Consider the following 14,562-nt stretch of genomic DNA (forward strand, 5'->3'; position numbering starts at 1 on the left):
AACAACAACAAGCCTTTATCCCACTAAGTGAGGTGGGCTGCATGAATCCTTTTTATCCATTGTATCCTATTAAGTGTCATAATGTCATTTAATTCTAATAAATTAAGATCATTTTTTATGCAATATGGACAAGTCTTTTTAGGTCTACCTCTAACTTTCTTAAGTTAAGTCGAATCTAATACATGTACTCTTATAATCGGATTATAAGATGGTCGACGTTAATGTGATCAAACCATCTAAGACAACCTTCTAATCTTGTCTGGCACTGGAGTGAAACCAACCCTTTCACTTATCCATTCATTTTGCCTTTTGTCTCTTAAGTGTCAATCCACTCATTTTCCTAAGCATTCTCATCTCCGCAAGACTTAACTTAATTTTATGCTTCTCTTTTAAAGGCCAACATTGTTGTGCCAAAAAGCATTGCAAGTTTCACCACCATCTTACAAATTTTTTCTTTTAAGTCTTAGTGGTACTTTTGTATCACAAAATAGGCCCAATGCATTCCTTCACTTCAACTAGCCAACTTGAATTCTTCTAATAACATCCTCATATATATCACCGTCACTTTGAACAATAGATCCGCGGTATCTAAAATGATTATACCTTTTAATAATTTGATCGCCCATAGTTACAACTCTGCCGCTAGATCTACTAATACTAAAATTACATTCTATGTATTCAATTTTAGATCTACTCAAACGAAGGCCTTTAGATTCTAATGTAAACCTTTCTAATTCAAGCTTTTCCTGAACTATTTCTCTAATCCTTTCTGTAGTCTTATCCACGAGAAGAATATCATCAGCGAAAAGCATACTCCAAGGTACATCCTCCTATAAATGTCCAATAAGAGCATCCATAACAAAAGCAAAAAGATATGGGCTTAATGCTGACCTCTGATGTAATCCAATTGAAATAGGAAAATACTTGGTCAATCTTTTTTTAGTGCAAACTCTAGTAACAACTCTAGTATACATATGTTTAATGACTTGAATGTAATTCATATTAGCACATTTCTTTTTTAGAACTCTCGAAAGAACTTCTCTTGGAACCTTATCGTAAGTTTTTTCTATATCAATCTATATCTTTTATAGATCCTCCTTACTCTCTCCGTACTTTTCCATGAAACCTCTCAATAAATGTATAACTTCTATTGTATATTTGTCCAACATAAATTCAAACTGATTATGAGAAATTTTTGTATCGCCTCTTAATTTATATTCAATTATACTCTTCCATAATTTTAATACATGACACATAATTCCTCTATAATTTGTACACTATTGTGCATTCCCTTTATTCTTAAAAATGAGGACTGAAATAATCTTCCTCCACTTCTTAGGCATCTTTTTAGTTTTTGAAATAATATTAAAGAGTTTAGTAAGGCAACAAGCTCCCAAATCTCCTAAATATTTCCACACTTCAATTAGGATATTATCAAGTTCTACTGATTTTCCACCCTTGATTTTCTTAAAGCCGCCTCAATTTTTTTTACTAATGCGATGGTATAAATGAAACATTTTGTTATTATTAACGATATTAGGATCACAAAGGTGGATTGTATTTTCAAAAACTACATTGAAAAGTTTATGAAAATATCTCACCCACTTATGTTGAGTATCTTCTTTTAAGAAAAATATTTTTTAATTTTCATCTTATATTTTAGTTGAATTAAATTTTTTACTTTTCTTTTCTCTTTGCATGACTGGTTTATACATATTTTTTATCACCCTCTTGAGTATATAATCGATTATAAAGATCACCAAAAACATAATTCTTAGTGTCACAAATTGTTCTCTAGACTTCCTATGGGTCACCTTACATTTTTTCCAATTCTCTAAGTTTTTTACTTTTAAACGAATTTTTATAACAAAATTTCTTATATTTTATCTTTTCTTGTACATTATTATTCAACAGTACTACCATTATTGGATCTTAAGCCCCAGATATGAAAAATGGAGGGTTACGTTTAGTAGTCGACAATCAGTGTAAAATTTGTCGAAACATCATGATAAAAATCTTTTTTATAATTGTGTAAATGCTAGGGTGTCCTCTGGAGTGACGCACTGTATGACTTAATTACAGTGAAAACTGTGTGAGTGCTGCTACAAGGCGTCATGCGTAATGTCAAATAAGCAAGAATTCTCATATTATGGATGGATACGAATAAAAAAAGTTAGCCCATAAAATTAATCTTAGGATAAGATCTTAGAATATATGTACCATCACTGGTAAATTAATGAATTAGTTGATATTATGATACTTAGAAAAATAAATATTTTCTGTATTAAAAAAACTAAATGGGTTGGAGAAAAGGCTAAGAAGATCGAAAACTTATGTTTTAAACTTCGACATTTAGGTAAGAGTCGCACTAAAAATGGTGTAGGTGTAATTGTAGATAAGAGTTTGAAAGATAATGTTGTAAAAAATAGAATTGAAGATAAAATTATAGCCCTGAAGATTATTGTTGATAATAAGATTTTTAACATTATAAGTACTTATGCTTCTCAAGTAGGCTCAGATATAGGTTCTAAAGATATATTCTGGAATGACCTAGAAGACTTAGGGTCTGTTTGGGGCAACTACAACTTATCAATAAGCTGTTGCGCAACAACTACTGCGCAACAACTACCACAAGAAGTTGCTGCGTAGAAGTTACTACGGATAAGCTGACTGACTATTTATTTTCTGCAGTTTGAAAATAGCTGTGCGACAGTTATTTTTGAAAAAATGACCATTATGCCTCTGTGCAATGTTGTTTCTAACATAACTGTCATAGTAATATATTTGATATTTGAGAAGCAAAAATCTATTTTAGAATAATACAAAAAATAAGATATATATCTCACTTAACAGTAAACATCATGATTACTAAAATAAAGAAAAAAATTATTAAAATAACATTTAATAATATGACTTCGAAGACTTAGGGTCTATTTGAGGCAGCTGCCAAAGGAATCTGATGCACAAAAGCTGTTGTGGATAAACTGACTGTTGTTTGTTTTTGCCAGTTTGAAAGCAGCTATGCGACATTTGTTTTTGGACAAATGATCATTCTGCCCCTGTATAGTAATACTGTTTGTAACAGAATTGTCATATCAATTTATTTGACACTTGAGAAATAAAAATTCACTTCAGAACAATATAAAAATAAAATATACATTTCACTTAACAATGAATATTATGATTACTTAAATAAAAAAAAAACTATTAAAATAATATTTAATAATATGATAATATTATTTTTAAAATGAAGCCGGCGTATGTCACGGGCTACGCCGTCCTCTATGGTTATTATCCATTCTCGATCACTCTTGGCAGTGGAATATGCCAGATTGTCTGCCCATTAGAAGAAGTTACACTTCTCCGTGATTTTCTGTGGACACCTTTAGAACTGTCTCTCGTAGCTATGTGACTGACATTAACAGGGAAGTCTGAAGTCCACAATGACACATCAATTCTCAGGAGGTCCCAAAAATTCTAAAGTTCATCTTTCTTGAATGTTTTAAAAAACAACCCATTAGTCATAACACAAGTTGGAATTGATAAAAGAAGTAATTAATTATAATTTTGTGCGGGCGTGAGGTCTTAGAGAACTCAGTATACCAACCAATGAATTTGTCACTTCAAGAAGACAACATATCTTGTAAAAAAAATGATTATTGGTTGTCTTTAACCAATATAATCCTAAACACGTGTGTCACTGTCGACACTATTTTGGTTTGGAGGAGTTGCCCGTAAGAAGCTGTCGGTCACTGGAATCGAAATCCCGTCGTCCGCTTCGAAATGAGATTTTAATGTTTAGAAAAATATAAAGTCAAATTGATCCCATATTTTTCATAGTTTAAATGAAAGAGCGATATACCTCAAATCTTGTATCTATCCCGAAGAATAAACACATGACTTGAGGATGATACTCGATCAAATAAACTGAGAAATATATGACATCCGTTTGGTCTAATTATTTTATTTGCCGACAATTTCTCTTATTTAATATGAAGAATTAAATTGGGTTTATATTAAGCTGAGTTCGAGAAAAGCTTCCTATAAGGGCAAACCCTTATAATTAATTACATCTTAAATGATCGAAGTCGTCTAAGAAAACTCTCGATAAAAATCAAGAAATATTATCTTCAAAGAAAAATATTATCTTCATCAAGAAATATTATCTTCAAAGAATTTAAAGGAAAGGACTTTTCAATGAAATCGGACAAGGAGGTGTGAAAGGGGAGTATTTCAAATTTGAAACATTTTTATTGTAGAATTCAAAGGAGGAATAACGAAGGGATGACATAGATCCGGAGGAGAACCTCAGTGCCTTCCCGGTCTATTCTATTGTTTGGCTTCAATTTTGAGGAAAAAAATTTAAGTGTTTCATCCTGCCAATTTTATTAATTTAGGGCTTACATTTATGTGGAACGATCACACAAATAACCTGAAAGATGTAAGCATTTAGGCGTGACGAACGACAATCTCGGAATCCTAAGACGAGTTAGAGCTTATATTGTACAGCAGAGCTGTACAAAGGCCTAAAGATAAGTTGAGGATTTATGTTGCACTAGACAAACAACCTCGAAGTCCTATGACTTTATTATTTAATTATAAGAAAAGAAGTTGGCTTAGCTGAGGAAGATATGTTTTGCTGTTGAAGATGACCGCACTGCCAACAATGCTAGCTCCAAGTTCCTTACCGTGACGAGTTTAAGTTTTCTAGGATGTTAAGTTATGATGTCAAATCAGGTGGCCTTATGGTTGAAGTCCTTTAAATTTTATGGGGCATGTTAAAGTTAATTAAAACGACACCGGTTAGGATCCTACGGTTTCTTCGTTCCGGCACCACTATTTTCTATTGGATTCACTCAGTCCAAATGAATTTACTAAACTCAACTTAATGAGTTTCATAATTTCATTTAGACCGTGGGAAACATCGTTAGCAACCGTAGGTTACCTCCTCCGAGGGGTTCCCGATCATCCGATAGAGATGTCTTAATTTAGTTGTAGTTATTGTTTTGTGTGACGTTTGTGATTAAATTTTGAGTTATTTTATATTTTGAATATTGTGAGGATGAATTTTATCTTGATTGATTTTAGTTTTGGTTTTGGTTTTGTGACTATCCTGATAATTTTAGTTTTCATGCAGGGTAGCATCGTTGTTTAGCATGCAAGTTTTGTAAGTATAAATAGTACAAAAAAGACAACATTGTAAATTATAAAAAGCGTACCTGACGAGTCTTCTCGTTCCACCACCTGAAACTCAAAATGCATGTCAGGGCATTTTATATGAAACAAGAAAGTAAAGTTTTAGCGATCTACCTAACCCTATGTCATATCTTGGTGGGTCATTAGGAGTTTGATTAATGATGATTTTGTTAAGCAAATCACATTAAGTTTAGTAGACCTCTGAGGTATCCAACAAGTTAGGAGAAAGAAGCAGACTCATGCTTCCCTATTATTACCTGGTGAAAGGCCTCGAGCTCATTTAAACTTATTGTGTTGCTTAATAATTTACCCTATGAACACCCTAATGCTCAATGAACATTGATGTCCTAATTATCCCTAATAGTAGGGTAATTATCATTTGTAATTTAATTTTGGAGATTATGTAAATGAAGACCCTTAAAAGGGGCAAACTAGTGTTGTTGGAACACTTAGCCAAATTTTGGTCCTAATTGGGCTTGTAGTGTTTTAAAGGTTTTAAATTTTAGTTATGTTTGTTTTTCTAATCCTCATTTAATCAGTCTTAATTTAACTTAGATCACTATTAAGCCCTTAAGACCTAGGTGAGTGTCTTAATTGATTTTGAAAAAGTTAAGTTTTAGGTGATCATGATTCATTATTTGAATTTCATTTGAAAATCAAATAGGGGTATTAAATTGATTAATTATTGACTTCAAAAGTCACACCCCTAAGTCCTAGGTTCATTTAATTTTAATAAACTTCCAAATTTTAATAATTTAGAAATTTATTAATTTATCATTTTAATTAGAATAGTGAGGTTGGTTTCTACCAATTAATCTCCTTTTTAATTTCAGTCATCGAAACAAGTTAATTAAGATCAGAGGTTGCCCATTTCCCCCTTTGAATTAAGTCTAAATGTTAATTAAGGCCAAATTCCTGAAATTACACTTTTGCCTCTAAGGTTCTAACACTTCATAATTTGTCAAATTCAAATCAAATGACTTTGAAATTTTTTTTATACCTCATTCATGGGTCAATTAAGACATCAGAGGAAAAAATGTGATTTTTTCAAAATTTAATTTAATTTATATATTTATTTTTATGCAAAAATGAAATTTTTCAAAGAAAATTTGCTAACTTGACCAAGGTGAAGTATTGAATAAAGGACATATAATAATATATTAAGTACTCCAATCACTCTCTTCCTATCGCATCCGTAATTTGTTCCCTCAACTCTGTCATCTCGCTTACATCTTCCTCGTCTTTAGTACAGGTGTTGGAAACATAATTCTCAAACTGTGAAAAAGAATGTCGAAGACGATACTCAAATGCCTCAGCAGGTACATGCTCATGATCCTTATACGCCCTACGGAAGTGGAAATCGTGGCGGGAAGGATGTCACCGATTGTAATTGTGGAGAGTCATCACGACAATCATAATTTGCACATGTTTGAAAAATGAGTAAGATGACATATCGCGGAGTATGATCCGCTTATTCTTCCAAACACGAAAAGTTCTTTCAATGACACCGCATAAAGAGGATTATCTTTCATTGAACATTTATTTTCTGCCTCGTGTTACATTGCTTATTCTCTCAAAGTTATGTATATGGTCTCGTATCAGGATAGAGTTTGAGATACCCTTGCTGCAACGGATATCCAACATCAACTAGGTAGTATTTACCTGATATATATTGCATGATTAGTATTGAGGAAAAAGTTAATTACGATAGCAATTGAAATATCCATAGCAAAATGAAAAACAATACACAAACATAAATATTCCAAGCAATTATAAATAAAAAAAATCTTTCAAATGTTATCTCGATTATAAAAATGTCGTAGGTATGTCATTCTACGGTCATCAGGCATCTTGACGAAAAAATCTCTACGGGTCAGATTTTCAAGCAACTCTATCTCAAATAAGTAAGGCGGCAAATTCTTAGAAAATTTTCTAGTTCCATTCAGAATTTACAGGACCTTTTTGACAGAAGTTTCTTGAGATGTATGGGGTTCAGCGTTGCATGAATTCACCAGCTATGATATCTAGCTTATGAGAAAAGCAGCTCCAACTTTCTTTTTATTCTCAATTCGCGGACACTTAGAAAGGCAGGTGGACTCAAGTTCATGGAGGTCCGGGCTGAGGACTTCGATGGAATCACTCGATTGGTCGACTCCCAAGTTTTTGGGGGTGCCACCAAACCCTGTCTCGCTGGGGGCACATACATTATTGCCCGTAGTGATGACACTTCCAAACATTTGATCAAATTTGTCCTCCAACTCAGGATCGAGTCCATTGAGTTTAAATTTCTTTGCAGCAGACACCACCTACAAATTCATAACATTTACTTCAATTTAAAAATAAAATGAATTGACCAAATTAAGGGACGTTCAAAAATGCTTACTGCAAGTCTTTCTGCTTATAACTTCTCGGAAGCATCAATGGTTTGATTCATCGGATCCCACACCAGACCCGTTGATCCTCGTTTCGATTCCTTCCAAATTTTCCATTTCTTCTTGAGCTGATCTCACTTGATCTTTAATTACATCATATCGTACTCTCTGCATGTACTTTTCTTGAATTTTTGATAATATTTTGCCACTCTTTCTTGTTGAAATAAGTTGTAGGCCTGTTTCCCAGATCAATCTCCTTAAGGCAAATGTCACAAATATTATTATTATTTTTTTGTTCTACATTATGGGTGTATCAGCCTCTTTGCTCTTAACCATTGTATTACTATGATGAAAAAAATAAAGTTAAATAAATAAAAAATCAACAATATATGCACATGCACACACCACACACACCACCACATGCCATCAAACACACCACAATAGCACATTTGTTTGCACACACACTAACACACCTCCCTAAACCTTCCACACACCCAACCAACCACAATTGCACATCCACACCACACACACCACCACACATACCACCACACCTCCCTAAACCCTCCACACTCCCAACCAACCACAATAGCACATCCACACCACACACCACCATACACCACCACAACTCCCTAAACCCTCCCTCCACACACACCCAACTATCCACAATAGCACATCCACACCACACACACCACCACTCCTCCCTAAACCCTTCACACAATCAACCACAATAACACATCCACATGACACACCACCACAACTCCCTAAACCCTACACACACCTAACCAACCACAGCACATCCACACCTCACACACCACCTCACACCACCACAACTCCCTAAACCCTCCCCTCCACACACCCTATTATCCACAATAGCACATCCACACCACACACACCACCACACCTCGCTAAACCCTCCACACAACCAACCACAACAGCACATCCACATCACACACACCACCACAACTCCCTAAACCCTCCATACATCTAACCAACCACAATAACACATCCACACCACACACCCAACTAACCATAATAACACATCCACACCACACACCCCAGCACACTTAACCAACCAACCTCCACACCTCCGCCCACACCTCCCTAAACCCTCCACACATCTCCACACACCCAACCAACTGACAGATCACACTACACCACTCCACAACAGCACATACCACACTCCACCACACCCCACTACACCTCACCACAACTTATGCCTTAAGGTTCTTAGCATTTGCTTAGCCATGTTTAATGAATGGCTTATAAACAATTGATATCCTTTTTCTTTGCTATACATACATTCTATCAATTTGTAATTTTAGCTACTCTAAGGATGTGACAAATATACTTGCTTATTGCTTGCCCATGGCCTCTTCTTTTCATTTTAAGAATATTTTCACAGCACCATGGCACACCATAACAACTCCAACATTTGCTGAAAAACAAATCCAACACGTGCTCTTCACAGCTGCAAACCCTATCACAGATGCAAACTACATCACAAGAACAACACCCCAAAAGCAAATTTAATGCCCTACCATAGTAAACTACCACATCACAGCAAACCACCACACCAAAACACCAAGCGGATTAGGGCAAACCACCACAGCACCACGACATTCCATAACAATTCCAACAACTGCTAAAAAAAAATCAAACTCAAAAACAAATCCAACACCGCTCTCTTCACAATTGCAAACCCCACCATAGGTGTAAACCTCACCATATCACCATTCACAGATGCAAAACCCACCACAAGAACAACACCCCAAAAACAAAGCCAACACCACACTATAACAATAACAAAACCATTCACAGATGCAGAAAACCGAAACTATCCATTCTGATGCTTCTCAAATTCTCACTCAAAAGCATCACAAAAATTCAATATAATCATAAAAAACTGAAGCATCAACGACCATCAAGTGGGTTAGGGCAGAAACCAGAAACCAAATAATCTCAAAAAATAGGTGCTACACAGAAGACACAAGTAACCCATCAAGCAAATTCACGAAAAAACTCTCTTTGCAAACCAATGCAACAACAGAGCAAATCCACCAACAAAACGTAAGGGATAGAGGAAACAAGAGGAAGAAGTAGACATTTGGAGCAAAGTTAAAGAAGACGCACAAATGCGGACTGTTAGGGTTGAAGATGCTTAACCGGGATCAATTCGATGCACGAAGCTAGGGCAAGGCAGTAAAATAACACGAAGAAATGCGGGCCGTAAGGTCAAACCTGCGACCCACATTTTATAAAAAACGTTATGCACTGCTTTCCAAACGCCATAGAACTGCGGTTTGAAACAATGCGTGGGAGAAATGGCCCAAACGGGTCCTTAATATAAATGACACCCGTTGAAGAAAGAGTTTTTATTGAAGGAGATTTAAATGGACATGTCGGTAAAGTGATGGAAGATTTTAGAATTATTCATGGTGGCTACGTTTTGGAATGATTAATGAAGAAAGTATAATCATATTAGATTTTACTTTAGCGTGTGATTTTGTTATTATTAATACTTTATTCAAAGATAATAAGGAGGCTCTATATATGATTTTTGCTGATTTAGAAAAAGCTTATGATAAAGTTCCAAGAGATATCCTTTGGAGAATTATGGAGAAGAATCATGTTGATATGACTTATTTTCAAGTCATTAAAGATATCTATACAATAACTGTTACTTGTGTTCATACAGGAGGATTGACCAAATATTTTCTTATTTATGTTGGTTTACATTAGGAATCGGCTTTAAGTCCATATCTTTTTGCTTTAGTTTTGGTTGGCCTTACTGGACACTTACAGGAGGATGTACCTTGGTGTTTGCTTATTGCTGATTATATCATTTTGTGGATAAGACGAGAAAAAGCTTGAATTACGGAGTTCTACCTTGGAGTGAAAAGGACTTCATTTGAGTAGAACCAAAACTGAAGACATGGAACGTAATTTTAGTAGTAGTAGCTATAGTGATAGGAATGTAACTTTGGGTGATCAAATTATTAAAAGGTGTGAATACTTTAGATATCTCGGGTCTATTGTTCAAAGTGATGGTGATATTGATGGTGATGTTTTTAGTAGAATTCAAGTTGGTTGGTTGAAGTGGAGGATTGCTTTGGGCCTATTGTGTGATAGAATAGTACCGCTTAGATTGAAAAGAAAATTTTATAAGATGGTGGTGAGACCTGCATTGCTATATGGCGCTGAATGCTGACCTTTAAAAGAGAAGCATAAAATTAAGTGTTGCCGAGATGAGAATGATTAGGTGGATGAGTGGTTTTACACTTAGAGATAAATGCAAAATGAATATATCCATGATATGGTGTAGCTCCAGTGACAGACGAAATTAGAGAGAGTCGTCTTAGATGGTTTGGTCACATTAAACATCGACCATCTGATGATCCGATTAGTAGAGTAGATGTTTTAGATTCGACTTATGTTAAGAAAAACAAAGGTAGACCTAGGGCATATTGTATAAAAAATGATCTTAATTCATTAGAATTAAATGAAAATATGACACTAAATAGGATGTAATGGAAAAAAAAGAATTCATGTAGCTGACCCCACTTAGTGGGATAAAGGTATTTTTTTGTTGTTGTTGTTGTTGTTGTAATACTTTATTCAAAAAAAGAGATGGGCATATTTATTCAAAAAAAGAGATGGGCATATTATTATTTATAAGATTAGATCTAATAAAACCAAAATTGATTTTTCTTATTAGAAGAAGAGATTGTCGAGAATGTAAAGATTGTAGGGTCATTCCAAGTGAAGATTTAAGTACTCAACATGGATCATTAGTTTTAGATTTTAGTATGATAATAAGTACTAGGAATCATGTTGTAGAATTAGATGTGGCACCTAAATGACACAAACAAAATTATTCTTGTGAGTAAACTTCAAGATTTCAAGATTTGGGATGTTCTTGAAGAAGCAAATTCTATGTGGGATAAATTAACCAATACTATTAAACAAGCGACAAAAGATGTATTTGGAGAATCAAAAAAAAAAATTTCTAGAAATAAAAGGTAATTGGTGGTGGAATAATAATGTGTAAGAAAAGATAAAATATAAGAAGTTATGCTATAAAAATTGGTTTAAATATATAAGCTTAGAGAATTGGGAATATGAAATGGCCCGTAGGTACTCAAGAGAACAAGCTGTGATGCTAAAACTTCTGTTTTGAATAATCTTTATAATAAATTAGATACTAAAGAGGGTGAAAAATATATATATATAAGCTAGTCAAACAAAGATGAGAAAAAAGTAAAGATTTAACTCAAGATGAAAATCAAAAAGTATTTTTCTTAGGAAAAGATATTCAACATAGGTGGCTGAGTTATTTTGATAAACTTTTTAATGAAGTTTCTGAAAATACAATTAACCTTACTGATCTTAATATCGTTAATAACAACAAAATATTTCATTTTTACCGTCAAATTAGTAAAAAAGAAGTTGAAGAGGATTTAAAGAAAACCAACGGTGGAAAGTCTATAGGACTTAATGATATCCCAATTGAAGTGTGGAAATATATAGTAGATTTGTGAATTTCTTGGCTTACTAAACTCTTTAGTACTATTTTAAAAACTAAAAAGATGTTTGAGGAGTGGAGGAAGAGTATTTGGATTCTCATTTTAAGAATAAAGGGGATGCACAAGAGTGCAAATTATAGAGGAATTAAACTGATGTGTCATACTTTAAAATTATGAGAGAGGGTAATTGAACATAGGTTAAGACGTATTACAAAGATTTTTCATAATAAATTTAGATTTATGTCGGCAGGTCTACTATGGAAGCTATACATTTTTTTAGAGGTTTAATGGAGAAGTTTAGAGAGAATAAGGAGGATCTACATATGATTTTTATTGATATAGAAAAAGCTTACGATAAGTTCCAAGGAATATACTTTGGAGAGTTCTAGAGAAGAATGGTGTTGATATGACTTATATTCAAGTCATTAAATATGCATACTAGAGCTGTTACTTGTGTTCGAATAAAAAGATGATATACCAAATATTTTCCTATTTTAGTTGGATTACATCATAGATCGGCTTTAAGCCCATATCTTTTTGCTTTAGTTCTGGATGCTCTTACTGGATATTTACAGGATGATGTACCTTAGTGTATGCTTTTCGCTGATGATATCCTTCTCGTGGATAAATCTGGAGAGAAAGCTCAGGAAAAACTTAAATTATGAAGGTCTACATTGGAGTCTAAAGGCCTTCGTTTGATTAGAACTAAAACTGAATACATGGAATGTAATCATGGAATGTAATTTAGTAGTAGTAACTTTAGTGATAGAGTTGTAACTATGTGTGATCAAATTATTAAAAGATGTGAACGCTTTAGATATCTCAGATCTATTGTTCAAAGTGTAGTGATATAGATGGTAATGTTATTAGTAGAATTCAAGTTGGTTGGTTGAAGTGGAGGAATGCTTCGAGCCTATTGTGTGATAGAAAAGTACCGTTTGGACTGAAACGAAAATCCTGTAAGATGGTGGTGAGACCTGCTATGCTCTACGGCTCTAAATGTTGGCCTTTAAAATGGAAGCATAAAAGTAAGGTGTTGCCGAGATGAGAATGCTTAGGTGGATGTGTGGGTTTACACTTAGAGACAAAATGCGAAATGAATATATCTGTGATAGGGTTGGTATAGCTCTAACAGAGGACAAAACTAGAAGAGTTGTCTTAGATGGTTTGGTCACATTAAACATCGACACATTAAACAGGTTTGGTCACATTAAACATCGACCATCTGATGATTCGATTAGGGGAGTAGATGTTTTAGATTTGACTTATGTTAAGAAAGACAGAGGTAGACCTAGAAAGACTTCGGCATATTTGTATAAAAAATGATCTTAATTTATTAGAGTTAAATGAAAATGACACTCAATAGGATGCAATGGAGAAAGAATCATGTAGCCGACCCAATTTAGTGGGATAAAGGTTTGTTGTTGTTGTTTTTGTATATTATTATTCCACCAACTATTTTTATTTATAAAAAAATTTTCTTTTGATTCTCCATGTACATTTTTTTGTCTTGTTTGACGGTGATTGTTGCTTTATCCTACATAGAATTAGCTTCTTCATAAACATTCCATTTATTAAAATCTTGAAGTTTACTTATAAAAATAATTTTATTTGTTTTTTTTAGGTATCCTCATCTAATTTTATGATAATATTTCATTGCATTTTTATATTTCAAAACCTCTTCTTAAAATACAGAACTAATATCAATGTTGAGTACTTAAATTTTCACTTGGAATGATCTTACAATATTTACATTCAGGATGATCTCTTTTTTTATAAAAAATAATAATGCGTTTTATTATATCTATTCTTATAAGTAATAATATACTTATCTTTTTTTTTTAAAATAAAGTATTAACAATAACAAAATCACAAACTAAAACAAAATTTATCATGGTATTGTCTTCTTCATTAATCACTCTAAAACCATAGTCACCATGAATATTGCTAGAATTTTCTACCACTTCACAACAAGCCTATTTAAATCTCCTCAAATGAGAATTCTTTCTTCAAGATGTATCATTTTGAGCCTATATCTAAACCTGCATGACAACACATACACATATACCATTAAAATCTTAGTATCAACAATAATCTTTAGGGTTATAATTCTATCTCAAATTCTATTAATTTTTATAATATTACCTTTCAAACTCTTATTTATAATTACACATACATCATTTCCAGTGTGACTCTTACCTGAATACTAAAATTTAAAACCTAAGTTATCTGTCTTCTTAGCCTTTTCTCCAACCCATTTAATTTCTCGAATGCATAATATTTATCTTTGTGTAAATCATAATATCTACTAATTCTATTTATAGATCTTTGAGAGTACCTATATTTTAAGATTCTATCTTGATATTAGTTTCATTTGACTAACTTCTCCACCCATATCTGTCTATTATGAAACATTTATTTTTTTGACACTATACCCGGGTGCCGGTGGAACGGCTCATGCACATTTTTAC

At 33.5% G+C, this 14,562-nt stretch overlaps 1 protein-coding gene across 1 annotated transcript in view; it reads left to right on the forward strand.

Annotated features, from left to right (window-relative positions):
- LOC110021642 overlaps positions 1–14,562 on the forward strand; it is a 41,431-nt gene that overhangs the window by 4,425 nt on the left and 22,444 nt on the right.

The sequence above is a fragment of the Phalaenopsis equestris genome, unplaced genomic scaffold (assembly GCF_001263595.1).
Source record: "Phalaenopsis equestris unplaced genomic scaffold, ASM126359v1 Scaffold000136, whole genome shotgun sequence".
NCBI lineage: Eukaryota > Viridiplantae > Streptophyta > Magnoliopsida > Asparagales > Orchidaceae > Phalaenopsis > Phalaenopsis equestris.